At 36.9% G+C, this 19,712-nt stretch overlaps 1 protein-coding gene across 1 annotated transcript in view; it reads right to left on the reverse strand.

Moving 5' to 3' along the window:
- Positions 1-9,988: 9,988 nt before the first annotated feature.
- Positions 9,989-19,712, reverse strand: part of Mdga2 (MAM domain containing glycosylphosphatidylinositol anchor 2) — an 818,335-nt gene continuing 808,611 nt past the window's right edge. The window contains exon 18 of the transcript XR_004946565.1: positions 9,989-10,030. The gene's annotated coding sequence lies outside the window, so the exon portion shown is untranslated. The remainder of the gene's footprint in view (positions 10,031-19,712) is intronic.

Raw genomic sequence — 19,712 nt, forward strand, 5'->3', positions numbered from 1 at the left:
TTATGCATACAATGTGTTTGGATATTCAGCTCCAGTCTCCCAACTCCTTCTACTTCCACCCCACTTTCCAGTCCCCCAAACTTCACATCCTCTTTTTTTTTCTTCTAATTCAAACCCCATTGAGTATAATTATTGCTGTCCACATACTTCTGGGTGTAATCCCCTGTAGCATGGTCTGTGGTCAGTTTGAATCTATTAATAATAACGTCGGAGTCATCGATAATGTCTTGATGTTGACTGAGGAAAAAAAACAAAGTCCTTTCCCTTCATGTCCTTGAACCAAGAGCAAGGCCAGCTTTAAATCCTCTGCTTCACTCTACCCATGTCTCCCTCCATTCCCTTCTGTGTGTTGCATAAATCTGAATCTATGCATGCCTGAATGCTATCTTGTGAGTCTCTTCCTTTGTCTAACAAATGTTTGACTCTTTCTTTAATTGAATAGCACAGAAAGCACGTGGAGAAAGAAGCAGGAATATACCACAGAAATCTTCAATGGAGTTTTATGATGGATTAAGTCACTGACTCCAACTGACCAAGACAACAAACAGTACCACAAACATCCTGTTCCCTAAATGATATCTGTTGTTGGTGGTTTTACTCTTTTGGGGGGCCTGCCACTCAGCTTTCAAATAAATCACACATGGAGGTTTATTCTTACTTGAAAATGCCCGGCCTTAACTTGGGTTGTTTCTAGCCAGCTTTTCTTAACTTATCCTCTCTACCTTTTGTCTCTGGACTTTTTCCTTTTCTTACTTCTGTAACCTTACTTTCACTTTTATTCTGTGGCTGATGGTGTGGCTGGGTGGCTGGGTGGCTGGGTGGCTGGGTGGCTGGGTGACTGGGTGGCCGGCCTCTGGCGTCCTCCTCCTTCTCTGGCTACTTTTTTTTTTCCTCCCAGATTTCTCCTATTTATCCTCTCTGCCTTCCAGCTCCACCTATCCTTTCTCCTGCCTCACTATTGGCTGTTCAGCTCTTTATTAGACCATCAGGTGTTTTACACACACACAGTAACACAGCTTCACAGAGTTAAACAAGTGCAACATAAAGAAATGTAACACTATCCATATGTTGTATTTCATATTTATGGTGGATATTCATTTAATAAAGTTGCTCTCATCCTATCTTTTCTGTTTTCAGCAAATGATTATTATAACATATATACAACATATATACACACCCAGAATACTGGGTGAGAGACATAGAGCAGTACATAACTTATGACTATAGCTATGCAGTTGCTCAGATTTTAAAAGTTGATTACAGGGGAATCCAAGGCATGTAAGGTTGAGTGGTACATTGTTCTCTTTAACATTTACAAACATGCTGAGTACATCATAGGTATCATGTAAGTCTTAAGTAACCTCCAGGTATGTTATTAACTCTGGCTATGAGGTCCAGAAAAAGTTCCAGCCTTTTAGAATGTAAGAGAGATTTTTATAAGAATGCATTGCCACGGCAGTTGACTTACCAGGTGCCACATCTGTTGCTAAAACTGGTTCTTCCTCCCCCAAATCCCTGAGCTGTCAGCTGCTCCACAGCTATGGATGGAAGCCTGTGAACCAGCTCTTCCTCAGTGCTGCAGGTGACTGGCTTGGTTTTGTGCATGCAGGTCTTGTGCGTGCAGCTGTAGCTTCTGTGAATACATGAGTGCAGTAGTCCTGTCATGCTCCTAAGACAGCATTTTGTTCTGGTCTTCTTCAACCTCTGGCTCTTACAAGCTTTATACCACCTTTTCTGCAACAGTCCAGGACCCTTGGGAAGGAGTTGTCATATAGATTACCCATTTGTACCCAAAGTCACTCATTCTCTAAACTTTGAGCAGGTGTGATTTTTCTGTATTAACCTCCATCTGTCCACCATGGAACTTCTCTGAAGGGTTTATCTAATTATTATTTATCAGTAAAAACTCGGGAGTCAGATATCAGGGTAAGAACCTGATTGATCAGAGAAGCAGCAGAGAAGCAACCAGTGACCTCTTCTCTCTCTCTCTCTCCTTTCTTGATCTGAAAGGGCCAAGAATCTTTCTAAACCCCTCCCAGTGACTTCCTGTGTCTCTCTATATGTCCTCAGTTCTCCAAAACCTACAGCTAATTTTGGTCAGCTAGTAGCTAGCTCTGCCCTTTAAGTCAAAGTAAACTTTATTGTCAGTCTTGGGAAGGTCAGAGTGCGATCATAACATCCCACAGCACTTCTCTGCCGAGGTCTGAGAGTTTCACTTATCTATGGATATATAGAATTATAAGTTCAGAGGTCAGTTTTATACTATGTCACCTACCAAATAAACAGTAGCAGGTTTATCCCTGGGGACTAAATTCCTTCACCATGGGTTCTTGGCTAGATTTATAGCATCCAGTCATACAGCTCCTGTTGTGGTGTGGGTCTCAATTTCAATCAGAAAACAGTTGATTATTTTTATAACACTCTGTCATTATTGTACCCATGGACATGTCTGGTCACTCCATTCATTGTTGCAGTCCACAGGCGTTAGAGATAGGTAAGACTGTTGATGACCTTTATGTGATAACAGCCTACATAGCACCTCTGGTACTATAAAATCTAGCTGATGGAGAGAAGCATCCTAGTCAATACCAACTTGAGTTCTTCAAGTCCTGTGACCACACCGTCTTGAGCATTGGGGTCTTACACAGCAATTGGCTATATAGTTTGTGGGCCCCTGAGATAGCCCTGACCTACCTTCAGGAGCAATATCCATACCTGAGATTGAGCTTTTTATTTGGCAACCTATGGAATTGTGGGCTAACCTTTGAAAATAAGATTTGGGGATGCAAAGTACTTTCCACACAATAATAATGACCTGAGTTTGGATCCTCCTCACTAGCCTACAAAGCTAGGTGTGGCAGTGTGTACCTGCAATTCCAGCCCAGAGGAAACAGCCACAAGAGGATTTCTAGAGTTTGCTGCTCAGTTAGTGTAAGAGACCGATGAAATTCTGGTTTGGTGAGAGACCCTGTTTCAAAAAGACTCTAATTAAATATTTTGTTCTCCTGCAATACGGAAAGGTCTGATAGCATGTCTGGTGGTGACCAGATGAAGCTGAGCATCAGTTGCCCCTGCAGGCTGTGCAAAGGCTTTGTTTGTTATTTCCTCTTTGCCAGAGGCTTATCAGTGATGCAAGCACACTGAAACAGCGGTGGTGCAAGCCAAAACCAGTGGATAGGAAACAGTAGTCTACCCCTCTGCTTACCTCTAGAAACTTCTTTCTTTCTGGTTCTTTTTTTTTTTTTTTTTTTTTTTGGTTTTTGAGACAGGGTTTCTCTGTGTAGTTTTGCACTATTCCTGGAACTCACTTTGTAGACCAGGCTAGCCTTGAACTCAGAGATCCGCCTGCCTCTGCCTCCGCCTCCTGAGTGCTGGGATTAAAGGCATGCGCCACCACCACCTGGTTCCTCTAGAAACTTCTAATTGAACATTTACTGCAATATAGCTTAATTTTAAGTTTCAAGTTGCTGAGTTTACTTCAAGTTACAAAATTCAATATTTTTTCAGCAGACATAACTGGAGACTCAAGGGGAAAAGGGGGCTTAAACAAAGGTTAAGGAAATTATACATGGTCTTGTATTTGTATTCTAAATTTTATATCCAGCATAGTTATTCATAATTGCAATGCTATTGTCCTATTTGTCTAATTTATTTAAAATGCATATTTTAATTTAGTAAAAAAATTATTAAAAAACAGTATTGAGTGTTTTCTCATTTGTCTGCTGCAATCATTATTTTCCAGATTTATTCACTCACAAAGACTTAATTCATGTTCTTAAATGTTGTGTGGAAAAAGTCAGCTGGTCAGCAGGATGTTAGTGTGTAACAGCATTTTTCCCTAGAAGAGAACACATTTTAGGATAAGGACTACTTATTGATGTTCAGGTTGTTTTCTTTGTTTGAAAAGAATAGGACTTTCAGTAATTGCTCAAACTTAAATAATGAACAGTGGTAGACAGGGGCTAATTTTGAGGTCAAGACACATTAAAAGGATGAACTAACATATAGTACACATATGTATAAACATGTACCTGTGTGTATACACATGAACTTGTACACACATATAACACAGAAACAGAGATCATATTGTATTTATGACTGTCAACAAGTAACTTCACATCTTTATTTTTATTTTTTGAAATTTCCACAATTGTGGCGGATATAAAAATCAGTTTTGTTGCTAAGAATATTTTCTGGAAACTTAATCTAGAGTCTTCTTTTCAGATCTGCAAATGGTACTACATTTTCATACTTCTTCTAAGACTATCTAGAAAACATTTCTTAACTGTAACAGAGAATGAGCAACTTAGATGTTTTATATTTTGATATGTATACAACCACTGAAGGACTCCTTGGAATGGACTATTTTGTTCCAAATTTGTCTAATAATAAAGTTAATTATGAGTATATGTAAATGATGACAGAGTGGCATATGCCATCTCCTAAGCAAACTGAAATGAAATGTGAACAGATGGTTTTGGCCTCTCCAAGGAAATCTGGCTGTATTTGATAGATCTTCATACATTTTTCTCTCCTTATGAAGACATAGGCAAAGGATGAAATATTATTTTATTAAATGCAAATGTACTTGTTTTTCTTAGATTATTACTAGCAAATATGTGTTGCTCATAATAAATAGGGGTATTAAAGATCATTATTAAATATCTATGCTTAAATTGTGTGTCCTCTCAGAACAACCAAGAGAATTCTTGGTCATGATTATGAGTGAATAAAACATGTACAAGAGTAATTGTTTTAAAAAGTCATTGGCAGTAAAAATGTTTTGTACACCAAACATCTTTCCATTAAATAAACAAAAAATCATCAAAACTAATGCCCCAGAATGAATATGTAAAAATATTTTAAATATCTCTCTAATGTGAAACAATATTTAATAAGCAAAAAAGAAGTTTGTTCCATACTGTATTATACATGTTTATCCTGTTTTATGGGAATCGTTGATAGTAGATGGATTCTGGGGTGGTATCAATGATAACAACTCTTAATAGTTGCCCTGTCAGAGAATTCTCTCTTTAGGTATCAGTAGCATACAGTCTGGCAAGTGAAAGTAACTGAGTGCTGTGCATAACCAGGTGAGAAAAGACACAAGTGCATCAGATCAAGTCAAGCCTCAGATCAAGCCTCACCTCATGCTGAATCCTCAATTCCAGCTCAGAAGATGGCCCAGCAGTGCATCTACTCCTGAACCACAGAATCTATGCACTAATATTTGTTGTTTTCAGCTATGGAGTTTATGATAATACTGTTACCTAGCAACCGATAACTAATCTAGCTATTTATGTAATTATAACTGTGTTGTATTCAAGGAACTGAACATTCTTTTGTACTTTAATTAGAGAACAAAAATATGTGCATCTTATAAACAAATCATGTAGTGAATACAATTAATAATTATAATAGTCAAAAGTATATATTGTAAACAGCTGTTCTAAATAGTCTAAATTACATTATAAACAGATTTGATAGGAATTTTATTATATGAAAATAAACAGTCCTGAGATATAGTTCACCATAGATAATATATTAAAGAGAAGTTTTATTTCGCCAACAATGCAAAACAGATTTATTGTAAATTTATATTTCTTCAGAACTGTTCTTTTTGCTTTTGAGATACATGCACAGCAAAATCTCAAAGCTTATTTGAGTTCCTCACATTTAAAGCACATGGGATTGTTTGCACAAATGAACCCTTAATTAGCTCTCATTAATATTACTATACATTAGGCAAAATAAAATACTAAATGTTGTGAGCAAATACCAATGTCAACACCCTCCTTCCTGAATACTCTCACCTATTTCTTCAGATTTAATGAGACTGCAGAACAAATATATTCATGCACGTCTCTCTAAGTTTAAAAATACACAATTCCTTGGCTGGAAACATTGTTCAGCAGTTAAGAGCACATATTGTTCTTGCAGGGAACCTAAGTTCAGTTCCCAACAGTCACATCTGGCTGCTCTCAATAGCCTGTAACTTCAGCTTGAGGGCACACAGCATCAATAGCTTGCATGGATACATGCACTTGCATGCATATATGCACACACAGACACATGCATATATAGATGCTTAAAAACTAAAATAAATGTTTAAAAAGCAAACAATTTCAATATTCTTTGCTCCATGATCAAAATTAATACTTTTATACAATATGTTGTTAGAGGTCAAATGGCCTTTTTTTTTTCCCTTTTACAAATGTCCAATTTTATTTAACAATTTGATCATTTGGGCCATAAAGAATGAGGACTAAATCTTTTAATATGCTATAATTTTCTTCATCTTATTTTTTTCTTTTATAAGTTGTTAGTTTATGAAGGCAGTGATTTTTGTTGTTGTTGTTATTTGTTGGTTTTATTTTTCCAGTATATGTCTGGCATTAATCAAGATATTCTTAGTGTCATCCCCCTTGCCTGGACTCTTACAGACTTGCAATATCTCTGAGTCTTCCCTAATATCATACCTTGGTAATATGACTTTGTAAGTGTTTTTTTTGGTTGTGAGCCTAGCCTTTAACAGCTGAGCCATCTCTCCAGCCCTTGTAAGTGTTTTTTGAAGATATTTTAAAAAATTATGTGTATGCCTATATGTGTTGAGTAGGTACATGTGAGCACAGGCATTCATAAAGCCCAGAAGAGTGCATCAGATCTCCTGAAGCTGTAGTCACTCAGGAGGTTGTGGGCTGCCTGATGTGAGTGATGGAATCTGAACTCAGGCCTTCTACAAGAGCAGTGTGTTTAATTATGGAGTCATCTCTCTATTCTGTCATCTATGGTTTTATGTGCTTTCATTTAGCAACTTGTGATTATATGGTTGGTCTAATTTGCACATTTTTTAAAAGATTTATTTAATTTTCTGTGTGTGAGAGTTTGGCTTACATGTGAACACTTGCACCACATACATGTCTGGTGCCCAGGGACATCAGAAGAGGGCATCAGATCTCCTGGATACTGGAGTGACAAATGGTTGTAGCATATGGGCATTGGGAATTGAACCCAGTTCTTCTACAAGAGCAATAAGAACTCTTAATGACCAAGCCATCTATCCAGCTTCTGATCTTTGCTTTTTAAGTAAAATGACAGGAAACAATTGTTCATTTACTTGAAAACTTTGTTTTCTGTAACACCAAAGGTTTTTTTTTTTTTTTTTTTTACATGTTTAAATTTCTTAGAGAACATCACCTCTACCTCAACAGAAATATTTCAATCCTTTTCAATATAGCATCATGGGAAAAACAAGCTATATTTGTGGCTTTTGCTTAAACCAAATTCAATTTGTTAGAGTCAAGTAAAATAACAGTGCATGAATCTTTTCCTGTGCAACAATGTAATATTTTATTTTAAAATAGGCAATATTTTGTAAATGAACCTACACACATTTAAAAGGATGTATAAATGAGAATACTTATTGAACTTAATTCTTAAATATTATTTTGTGCCAATAGATATATGACATGTGTGTGGGCATGCACATATCATGGTAAGAATGTGTAGGTCAGAGGATGATATTAGGCATTTCTCCCAGCTTTCCAACTTGTTTGAGGCAGAGTATCTTTGTATCTGATGGTTCACACATCAGAATACCTGGCTTGCAAGCTTTCTAGGATTATCTTATCTCCACCTCCCATCTTACACTAAGAATACTGTAATTACAGATATAGGTTATCAATTTTATGGATTCAAATTCAGGTACTTAATACTTGTCAGCTGACATTTTATTCCCTGAACTATCTCCTGGATCCTTCAATCTTAATTTTTATTGCCATTTTTCATTAGCAGAGCTATAAGGCAATAAAAATGTATACAAACATGTGAATGGCTCTTGAAGTTATATTTATTGTTTTCTTTAATAATCAAAAAGCCAGAAACATAAAAGGAAATAATTTGTGTATTTGTTCTAGAATTTCCAAAATACTAAGAAAGTAGTAGATAGTTTTTAAATATATAAATTTTTCTGTAAAATTACTAGGCAAGTTTGTCAAATGGATTAATATAAGCACCAGGTAGAATGGCTAATAGTATTCACTACTGTTCAGTTTGAATAGTGAAATTCCTAACAAATTAATTGTTTATAGTGCTTCTGTATAATTACTTTATATGAAAAATTACTTCTCCTGAAAGTTGTGTAATAGAGAACTTGAAAAGTTATACAGAAAGCGGTGGTGGCACACGCCTTTAATCCCAGCACTTGGGAGGCAGAGACAATCGGATCTTTGTGAGTTTGAGGTCAGCCTGGTCTACAGAGTGAGATCCAGGAAAGGTGCAAAGCTACACAGAGAAACCCTGTCTCGAAAAACAAAAACAAAAAGCAAAAGCAAAAAAAAAAAAAGCAATACTCAAAAGTTTTCTGTATAATAGGTAAAGCAATACTTACATAAATTTTGTTCCTAAAAGTGCATTGGCAGATTTGGTAATTTAATCTTACAATCAGGTTTCCTACATCTTATCTTTCTATGAATTCTAAAAGATGTAAGAAATATTACTCATTTCTGGAGAGTAGAGATTAAGCAATAACATGAAACATTCATGTGCAAAATCTAACGTACAAATGACAGAGACCTAAACTAGCAGATTAATGAAGCCACACCTAGACAAGTATGTTTAATAACATAGCCTCTTAGAGTTTGCTAGAAAGTTCCACTTTGTGATCTTTTCTTACTTAAAACTTCAATCCTACCATTCCACAAACCCCTATAACATTTTATTCTCAAAATTCTATTAATTCACATTTTTCTGAATCAGTTTTTACTTTATGAACTTCCATATAATTTATTTAACATCATTAACATATACTTCCTACTAATGAAATATGAACTCATCGTGAACAGGCAACAACTTTGTTATTATTGTTGATAAATGTCCAACACAGAGGACAATGCTTACTTTTTAACAAAATTTTTATTAATTCTTTGAGAACTTCATATACTGTAATTTGACCATATTCACCATGTGCCCCAGATCCACCTTTGTGTACTTACTGTTATTATTTTTGTAAACCCATTGTCTTAGTCATTGTTCTCTTGCTGTGAAGAAACACCATGAACAAGGTAACACATATGAAAGAAAGCATTTAATTGGGGGCTTACTTACAATGTCAGAGGTTTAATCCATTATCATGGTTGGCAGCATGCAGGCACATGCTTGAACAGTAGCTGAGAGCTACATCCTGATCCACAGGCAGAGAGAGAGAGAGATTGGGCCTAGCATGGGATATTGAAACCTGAAAGCCCACTCCCAGTGTCACATATCCTCCAATGAGGCCACATCTCCTAATCCTTCTAATCCTTCAAAGAGTGTCACTCCCTGGTGACTAAGCATTCAAATGTACGAGCCTATAGGGGACATTCTTATTCAGACCACAGCATCAACTTAGTGCTGCCTATGTGTACTTTTTGGTGTGGAAAGTTTTATATATATATGTGTGTGTGTGTGTGTGTGTGTGTGTGTGTGTGTGTGTGTGTGTGTGTGTGTTTATGTGCATGTATAACTTTTGATAATTCATGATATATATATGTATATACATACATATATGTATCACAATACAGAAATACATTCTGTCCAACTTCAAAAGATTGTAGTCTTTGAACAGTCTCAACACTGTTGAAAAGTTCAAAGTTCAAAGTCTATTCTGAGACTCAAGGCACTCTCTTAACTCTAAACCCTTATAAAATAAAAATCAAAGAGCGGATCACATATTTCCAACATACAATGGCACAGGATATACATTACTGTTTCAAAAGGTAGGACAGGGAGAATGGTTTGAAAATACCAGAACAAAGTAAGACCAAAAACCAGCTGGGCAAACTCCAAACTCTGCATGTCTGATGTCAAAGCGCTCTTCAGATCTCCAACTCCTTTCAGCCTTGTTGACTATAGCACACTTCTCTCTCTTGGGCTGATTTGGCACTCCATCTGCAGCTTTTCTCTGCAGGTATCCCATGGCTCTGGCGTCTCTAATAACTTGAAGTCTCCAACACAATTCAGGCTTCACCTTCAGCTTCACACGATAATCTGTCTGGGATATATATACATCATAGACATATTATACCATATATATCAAGATTCATAACAAAATAACAGAAACATTGTTTCAGGAAAATTGGAAGTAGGGTTTTACTGGGCAGGATAAGTGAGGATTTTTAGAATAATGGTACATCACAGAGTATAAAATTATGTACATAAGTATGTATGAATGGCGTGTACATTAAAAATTACTTCATTTTATGCAAGTGTTATCTCAAAAGACACAAGCTAAACATAGTAAAAAGATGCTGATAGAGATGATGAAAATAGCTAGCATAAAGTATGATGAAGGATTATTAGAGAAATGGATATGTGGTAGAGTTTAGGAAAAACTATTAAAGTAATAGTGGAAGATCTAAGTACAATGTATGGCTATCACCTCTTAAAAATTACAATAGATTTATACTTTTATGTTTAAAACTTTTAGCTATAACATAAGTTAAGTTATAAATCTCAGTAAGATGTTTAGTTTCTTGAGTTCTTTATATATTTTGGAGATAATCCCTCTATCAGATGTGGGGTTAGTGAAGATCTTTTCCCATTCTGTAGGCCTTTATTTTGTCTTATTTACTGTGCCCTTTGCCTTATGGAAGCCTCGCAGTTTCAGGAAGTCCCATTTATTAATGCTCTCAGTGTCTGTGTTACTGGTGTTATATTTAGGAAGTGGTCTCCTATGCCGATGCATTCAAGACTACTTTCTACTTTCTCTTCTATCAGGTTCAATGTAACTGGATTTATAAAGAGAGAGAGAAAAGGGATTCTATGAGCAAGGGGCATCGAGATCATGAAGGGGAAACCTACAGAGACAACCGAACCAAACTTGTGGGAACTCATGAACTTTAGACCAACAGCTGTGGAGCCTCCATGGGACTGGACTAGGCTCTCTGCATAAGCCAGACAGCTGTGTAGCTTGATCTGCTTAAGGGGTCCCCTGGCCATAGAATCAGGATCCATACCTGGTGTATGAGCTGGCTTTTTGGAACTACTACCTATGGTGGGATACTTTGCACAGCCTTGAGGCAGGGGGAGGGGTTTGGACTCAGGCTCAGGCTCAGAGGACTCCCCATGGGAGACCTTGCCTTGTTGGAGGAGGGAATGGGGGGTGGGTTGGGGGAAAGGCAGGAGGGGAGGGAGGAGAGAAGAGAGGGGGATCTGTGATTGGTATGTAAAATGAGTAAAAACTTCCTTAATGAAAACAATACAAAGTTTTTTTTTTGTTTTTTTGTTTTTTTTTAAAAAGAGCCACAGAGATTAAAATAGGCAGAGTTGGTTCCAAGGCCAGTGGCCAGATGCTCCTCTGATGCAGCTCCTTGGAAGCCTTCCAGGAACTGAAGGGTGGAGTCATAGCAAGAAGTTAGAGTGTACTGCTTTAGAAGGATGGGAAGGAACATCCTGCATGAGAGAGGAGGACTGAAGAACCTACCCACAAGCCTTCATGAAAGAGTAATGAGTTCAAAGTATACAGTGAAGTCTCAAACTGAGTACCTGCCTTGTGGATCAGTAACACCAACCCATATAGAAGTCTCCATGTCTTTCCTCATGTTATACTTACTCCTGAAGCATACGAGTGAATCCTTTAGTAGGTTCTCTGCCCCTCATTAGAATGTGATAGATAATGCACTGTAATGTATATCTCATTAGTGTGATCCAGTTTGTGATGAGATGAACTTACAGTGAGCACATAGTTCAATGAAAAAAAAAAAAATCTCAGTAAATTCACAGAGTGAAAGGTGTGGCTCCTTAATGTTCTAACAAAATTAAAACGTGTCTGAATAGCAGCAGACAGTGCCGCACAGTAGTATTCTAGTATCTAGAGTACTTTACGATTGTGTTGAGGTCATGGGGATGAAAGGATCACTGTAGAAAATGTCTATTTATAGATGCAATTTTGACTTCTTATTCTCTGAGTTTTTCATAACATTAATTACTTTAATCAGTATAGTATTTGGAGTAGAGCTATAGCACCTAACTTCTAGAAATTTAATTTCATGTGAACTTGTACACTTGTGAAAAATAATGAATTTCTATGATTGATATAAAATTATTTTAACCTAAATTATTTATTTTTTGTTTCCTCTCACATACATAGGTTTTTATTATTTGCTCAGAATTAACTGACAACAATTGGACAGTTAATTTACTTCAAAATAAATTTATGCTCTTTTTTTCTTGTTATAAAGTGAGTTCATGCACTTCCAAGGACCTGGCAACATCAGCTTCGAGGAGGTTGAACTGCTGTTCCAAGGGAAGCTGACAATGAATAGCACATATAAAAACAGCCTTTTTTGACGTTACGTATTTCTGAGTTTATTAAATAGTGAATGATTCCTTGGATAATAATGCAACCTAACACTGTTATCATTATAACTGAAAAATAAAACTAAACGTTGTTCATTTCATTATATTGATTAGAATAAAGAATTTCCAATTCTATAAAGTGGATTTTCTTAGTGCAAATCCTGTTTCTAAAATGAATTTCGACACAGATAACAAAGATATGATTATAGGAAACCTGGTCTACACCTTGAAATGATTAGAAAGAACAGCATCTCATAATCATTTTTAAATGATGAACTTTGCAATTGAAACCCAACTAAGTTGATATGTTTTAATTTCCTCACCCACCTCCTGTTATTTAGAAGAGGGTAGGAATTGATAGCTAAATACTGTTTCTCTCAAAGTCTCCAGTTCAGACAACTGTGATGCTCACTGACTTATACAGCTAGGTCAACACCTACAGGAAGAGGAGGCCAGATCTTAACTCATCTGGTATTCTTCCCTTTACTTTGAATGTTGGCTAACTGCCAGCCCTTTTCAGTTAAATTTGACTATTTCACTAACTAGACAATGTAATAAAAGTCTACAACATAGTAATTCGAGAGAATTATACTTTTCTCATGTATAAAGCAGTATTTCATGAGCTCAAAACATTGTGACTTAAGACAAGAATATGCAAACTGTGGTCACAAGAGTAGTTACTGGCTGTAAATTAATTATTTAGCACATAGCATCTTGTTAATATGAAGCTATAAAATTCTAACTGTTAACATCAATTTTTAGAATTTTACTTTGAATCATGCATATGTGTGTCTCTGCATGGCTGTATGAACCTGTGCACAGGTGTCTTCAGACATCAAAAGCAGGTAGGTAGTAGATTTTTGGGCCCAGGGATTACAGGCAGTTGTGAGCCACCCAGTGTGAATGTTGGGAATCACATGTGAGGCCTCTTCAAGAACAGAGTACCCTCCGAACCACTAGACAATCTATCTAGCCCCTAAATCAATTTTAAATGTAGTCACTGTGATCTTAAAATGATATCCACATAAAATTATAACTAGTGTTACCTATTCAAAATATTTATGAGAAGTCATCACTGAAATGTTCTACTTTTCTTCATTATGTTAAAACTATTTCTACCTGTTCATTATACACTAGGATTATCTTTAACTACTTTGTCTTCAAATATTCCCATTATGAAAATAAAAGTCAAGTTCTTATTAATGAATACAAGTTAAAATATACAAATACACCTATTTCTAATAGCCAGGCTCTAAGAGTTAGAATGTTTCCTTGATGATTTGAGCATTGCAATCGTAATCTACAATGATCACAACATAGGTATGTTTGGTTGTATTAGACATTTTTATTATATTAGTCATTTTTCTTGTTATTTGATGAAATACCTCATAAGAAACAGCGTAAGGAAGGAGGAGTTCCCTCTGGCTAAAGTCTGATAGGCTGGTGTCCACTTGATGAGGAAGTAAAGATGGTAGGAGGTGACGGAGTTGAACACATTTGCCTCTGAAGTCAGGAAACAGGAATGTGAAACTTAGAGCTCGGCTGGGTTCCTCCTGTGATGCAGTCCAGGATGTAGCCCACTGTTCTTACCTCAGTTAATACAATTTAGAGAGTCCCTTACAGATATGCCCAGAGCTTTATCTTTTTCTTTGAGACCCAGATCTATGGAGAGGGAACATAGTTCCTTGTCTAAAACCAGGGCCATTCTTGGCAAAGCCAGTAGTAATCTGGAGACAAGGCTTTAGGGAGCTTTTCTCTGAGGCCCTGATATTGAGAGCAGGTAGTAGATTTCTGGGACCTGGGATTACAGGCAGTTGTGATCCACTCAGTGTGAATGTTGGCAATTATATATATATATATACTTTAAAGGCCAGTAATGGCCTATGGCCAGGGCTCTGGGGGAGTTGTGACTTTGGATTCTGAGAATGCAACTCTTCCCTTCAAGGGGGCATAGTTATTAATTCCAAGACCATTGTGTCTTTGGTCAATGATGCACTGGTATCCAGTGCTCCCTTTATGCAACATTGCTTGATTAACTCCCTGTTGACTTATTCCTTTGTATGGTAGCTTTCTGCTGACTAAGTCCCAGATCTCCACTACAAACTGTAGAAGACGACTTTTTAAGAATCCCCTAAGACATAGCTTGTGTAATGTCTGGCGTGGACTGCATGTTAATTATTGTTGGATGACAAAGTTCAGCATTTTGACATTGTAGACAACACATTCTCTAGCATCTGTTTACTTTTATTTTTATTTATTTATTTATTTATTCTTTTTTCTTGTCTTTTCTTTCTTTCTTGTCTTTCTTTCTTTCTTTCTTTCTTTTACTTTTATTTTTAATGATTCTCACTATTAATGCCTGTCCCTCTGGGAAATTTTGTATGGGCTTTGGTACCCCACCACCACAGAGCCAAGAATTCCCTTGTACCCTTCTAATTGCACTATGAATAGGAAAATTAGAGATTTACTGGACATACCTGATCCCAAGAATGAAATGCCTACAATTCAGATCTGCAGCCTGAGGCCATTAAGGGCAAGAGTTCAGTTAATAAATACAGAGAAGTCAGAATAATGGGAAAAGAATAAGACAACAATTCCTTCCTTTTTGGGAGCATTTTGAGGGGAACAGACCCATACAGTAAGATTATGAAATTGTAGCACAGTGTCTGCTCCCCAGAAGAAGTCCTTTTCCCAAGGTCAGGCAATTGGATAAGGGTCATCATTCCTTTGGCGGCTGAAACAAAGTTCCAGCTTGATAAAGCAGTCATTCTTCTTATCTCTAGCAAGAGGAACTTGTGGCCCTTTCATTAATATATGACTGGTGCCTATTGTCAAGGTCAAGGCTAGCTTCCTCAATCCCTGATCTCAAGAAGTTAAGCCATTTGGGCTGAAAATGTTCCCTAAAAGGACCACAGACAAAAATTCCTCCCCTAAGTACCAGGCATGAGAAACCTCCTTTCAAAGGGTTGGTCAGAATAATCCAAGTGACTTCCAAATAATAGATATTATCAATGTATTCCTTGGCTTTGATTAATAAGAGACTTGAACCACCAAAGTGAAACTTTTTCTTTGCTGGGAAAATCAATACTGGTCAGCTGAGGCAGAACAATCAGCTGCGATTAAGAAGAGACTATGGTGATATTTTATTTGTACTGAAATGTAATTTTATTTGTATGTTAATAAAGTTGCCTTGGGGTCAGAGCAAGCTATAGCAGAAGCTGGGCAGTGGTAGTTGCACGCCTTTAATCCCAGCACTTGGGAGGCAGAGCTAGGCGGATCTCTGTGTGTTCAAGGATACAGCCAGCATGGAGACACATGCCTTTAATCTCAATATCAACCATAGAAGACCTGGAGGTCTGTACAGACAGGCAGTGATGAGGAGGTCATGTGGTTGGTTTTACAACCAATGAGAAGGCAGAACAGAAAGTCTATAAAAAAGAGAAAAACACAGAAAGTAGGTCTCTTGCGGAGAGGAAAGACAGCAGCAGCAGTGAAGGGTAAGTTTTTCAGCTCTCAGCTATTTCTCTGACCTCTTGGCTTTTAACTCTGCAATTGGCTCTATGTTTCTTATTTAACAAGGTGCTTACATCTACAAGAGACTAGCAAATAGAGACCTTCAACTGTACACAGTGCACAGGTCAATGGTATGAAAGTCCAGCCCTAGTGGATATATCTACATCACATTCCTGTATCTATAGCTCATGGAACAACTCAGAAAAGGGGGTGGAAAGTTTGATAGAGCAAGAACAACAGAAAGTCTGCTTGAAAACAGTCTCTCCTGGAAATGGCTGTATGAAGAAGACCAGAACAATGGTAATATCAATAAACCTGTTAATGTGGAAGGAAGAAAATTTCAAAGAGTCCTACCCCTCGACCATGAACTACAGGCAACCAACTACTGCTGGAATGAGTATTAGCCTCTCCTGGGGGTGATTTCCATTATCTGTTGTCAAGGCAAAGTGGTCGGCCCTGAAATAATACACACACAAACAACATAAACAGACTTAGCATATTATATTTATATATATTTGTGTATAATCATATATATTCATAAATACATATGTATGTAACAATAATAATAAAAAGAGGCTATCAGCTTGAGTGGAGGACATAGAAGAATTCTGAAGGAGGGTAACTGTGAGGTATAGGTGGACTTTTCTGTCCAGCCAGCTGCTCCTCAAATATCTACACAGAGACTTATTAATTATAAATGCTCAGTCGATAGCTTAAGCTTGTTTTTAGCTTGTTCTTATAACGTAAATTAACCCATTTCCATTACTCTCTGTGCTGCCCTGAGGTTTGCTCATCTCATGCATGTCCTTCCCATCCTACTCTGCATCTCATGGTGTCTCCTCTGACTCCTTTTTCTTCCTCTCAGTGTTCTTTTAGTCGGGTTCTACCACCTAACCTTATCCTGCCTAGCCATGGGCCAATCGGCTTTTTATCAACAATGAAAGCCATATGAATTTACAGTGTAAAAGACTGTTCCACAACAGGGAGGGACTAGAGGGAAGACATGATGAGGGAAAATGAGGTAATTCTATTTCAATGAAAAAATATTTAAAAATGATTAAACTCGAAAAAGAAGGCAAAATAGACTCTTTTCTTTCTATCATCTTGCTTGTTTCTAAAACATAAAATAAAAATAGCACTTATTGTTAATATTCTGATGCCACCCCTTATCACCACTCTGTGTCCTGTTGTAAAAGTCTCTTTTTAAGGAAAAACTCTGCCCATTTCTCTCTTCTCACTCCACTCCTACCAGGTGTGCACCTCTCAACACCCCCCCCCATACACACACTCTTTCCTTTCCCATTCCTCTCTATCTGTCACCCTTTTTCCGTCTCTCTGCCTCTTTATCTCTCTATTATAACAATCCATTTACATGAGGATGTAGCCTCTGGGTTGTGAATGTCCACTCCCTGCCCTGCTGCCATGCATGCATGGAGTGGGTAGCCTGCCAGTTTGCTGCTGCATCTCCACAGCATGCCATCATGGTCCCCTGCATGTGTAGGATACCTACAGGGGCTCCCGGTATCATAATAAGTCATATCACTTATATGTATGAGAACTGAAAAATGAATTCCTTCCTTCTTAGCAAGAAAATCTGTTCACCAGTTTATCAGTATGTGTCCATGTTTTCTACCCATAACTGAGTCATAAGGCCCCAAGAAGGACCCCAAAGACTTACGTTAATAAGTACTTCAAGAATGAAGTAAGGGTTGGCTATCCATACAAACACTGTTAAATTTAGCATACAAAGAAACAATGGCCAGAGATCTGACTCTAGCTGAGAGTTGAGAGTCAGCAGGAAGAATGGCTATGTGGAGTAGGTCTCAATTACACATTTTTTTTTTTCAAAAATATTTAAGGATTTCATCAGACATGCTATTTTTTTCAGAAAAATATTAAAAGTGCCTTATTCTGTGTAAAATTTGGATTTTGGTTGTTTAAGGGAGTCCTTGATGGTTTCAGTATAGTTTTGAAAGATGTTAATATTAAAATATGTAAAACAAAAAATATAAGCAAGCTGTGTTACTTTTGCAGTTCTCTTTAAGTTTAAAATTAGTTCACATTTTGAAATTTTAAATGAAGTGAACTGAATGTCGTGGGACTGTTATTAAGTGGCACAATGTTATTTATTAAGCAGTGCTGTTTACCATGCAAGAGAAGCCCCAAGGCACAACAAAACCCACTTTAAGAGTTTGTTAAGGGAAGGGAACAGAAGGGGGGTGCAAAGGAAGGAGTAGGTGGAATCCTCTTTTATAGATTCCCCCCATACCCCTACCTCATATCACCCCTGCACATGCACATATGGATTTATGTAGCTATACCACACCTGCACATAGATTATGTGATCACAGCACACAGATTACATAGGACGTAAAGCCCTAGGATGACTAAGCATCTCGCCTGGCTACTGGACAGTGCATGTGCGGTCATGGTCATGTAGCTGGGGGCAAGGCTAGGAATTCTAACAGGGACATGACTGCAATCTCCAGAGGCTTCAGCAGGATTATAAGCCTGAGGCCAGCCCAGAAACCTGAGGCCAGCCCAGAAAGTATTGCAATATCTTGTCTAAAATAAAATTTAAAATAGATATGCACACATATATGTGAACTGAATGATGTGTTTCTGTATCCAAACAAATATAAACAGTTGCTACTAGATGTTGTATCAAATAAATAGTACTAAATGGATAAATTATTTCCATATGTATCACATGTAGTAAAGGCACAATTAATATGTATATTTATATATATATTTATATAAATATATATAAATTTATATGTATATAAACATACTACTAATCCTTAATATTTGGAAATGTCACACAATTTTGTATTACATCATAATTTCATAATTTGGTGCTTTATATTGGCTTTTGCTTACTTTCTAATTTGACTTTGTAGTATATTCAACTTATCCCATCATTAAAACTGTACAGATATTATTAAAATTAATATGAAATGATTACAAATACACAACCTTTACATAGAGCATAAAGTTTCTAACCATGGCTTCCATTTTCTGATATGAAAGTCAAAAGAATAATGAGGAGAAATAAAGGAAGTATTCAATCAGGGTGATTTTCATGAATGATCCTTGATACTCAGTACATAGTCATGTATCAACACATGCTTCTTGTAGAAATATGCAGTCAGTACTTTAATTTTAAGCTTCTTTATAGTTTAGAAAGATTTGTGCACATAGAATGGTCTAAACTTAAAAATCTAACCCTCCTGCTGCAGCCTCCAAAATAATGGGATTCTAGGAGTGACCTACCACACCTGGCTTCATGACTTTTTCAAAGGATATTTTTGCTGTTATACTATATTGTATTTTCACTAAATCCGTCCATTTTGTACTCAAAGCAGATAGGAAAGAATGTATTTAACAGAAGTTGAGGTTCTTTATGACATCGAAGCTTCCAACATGTAGGAACAACACAGGTTAAATTCCTTTCTGTGACGTCTGCTTTTGAAGGGAGCTTGTGGGCTTGCAATATGCATTCTGGAAGCATATGGTTGTATATGGTTAATTGTGCATTAGTGTTGCTTACAGATTGAAAAAAAAAAAAGAATGCATCCTAGAGCACAGATGTGATTGGAACACATAAGTGACTCAATTCTAGCGTTACCTTTGTCAGCAGAGAGCCACTTCCCTAAGCTTTATGGATCTTGCGTGTCAACTCATTTGAGTGCCCTGGTCTGTGGGGACCAATTTTCATCTTTTTCCTTTTTGTTTATTTGTTCACTTTGTTCATAGTAAAGATGTAATTACTTACCAGATTGGTATGGATTGCCTTCTTGTAATGTTTTGGAGAAATTAGACAGAAAAAAAGCCACTATTCCTGGTTACGGTGTTTTAGATGC

This window comes from Onychomys torridus, chromosome 14, assembly GCF_903995425.1.
Source record: "Onychomys torridus chromosome 14, mOncTor1.1, whole genome shotgun sequence".
NCBI lineage: Eukaryota > Metazoa > Chordata > Mammalia > Rodentia > Cricetidae > Onychomys > Onychomys torridus.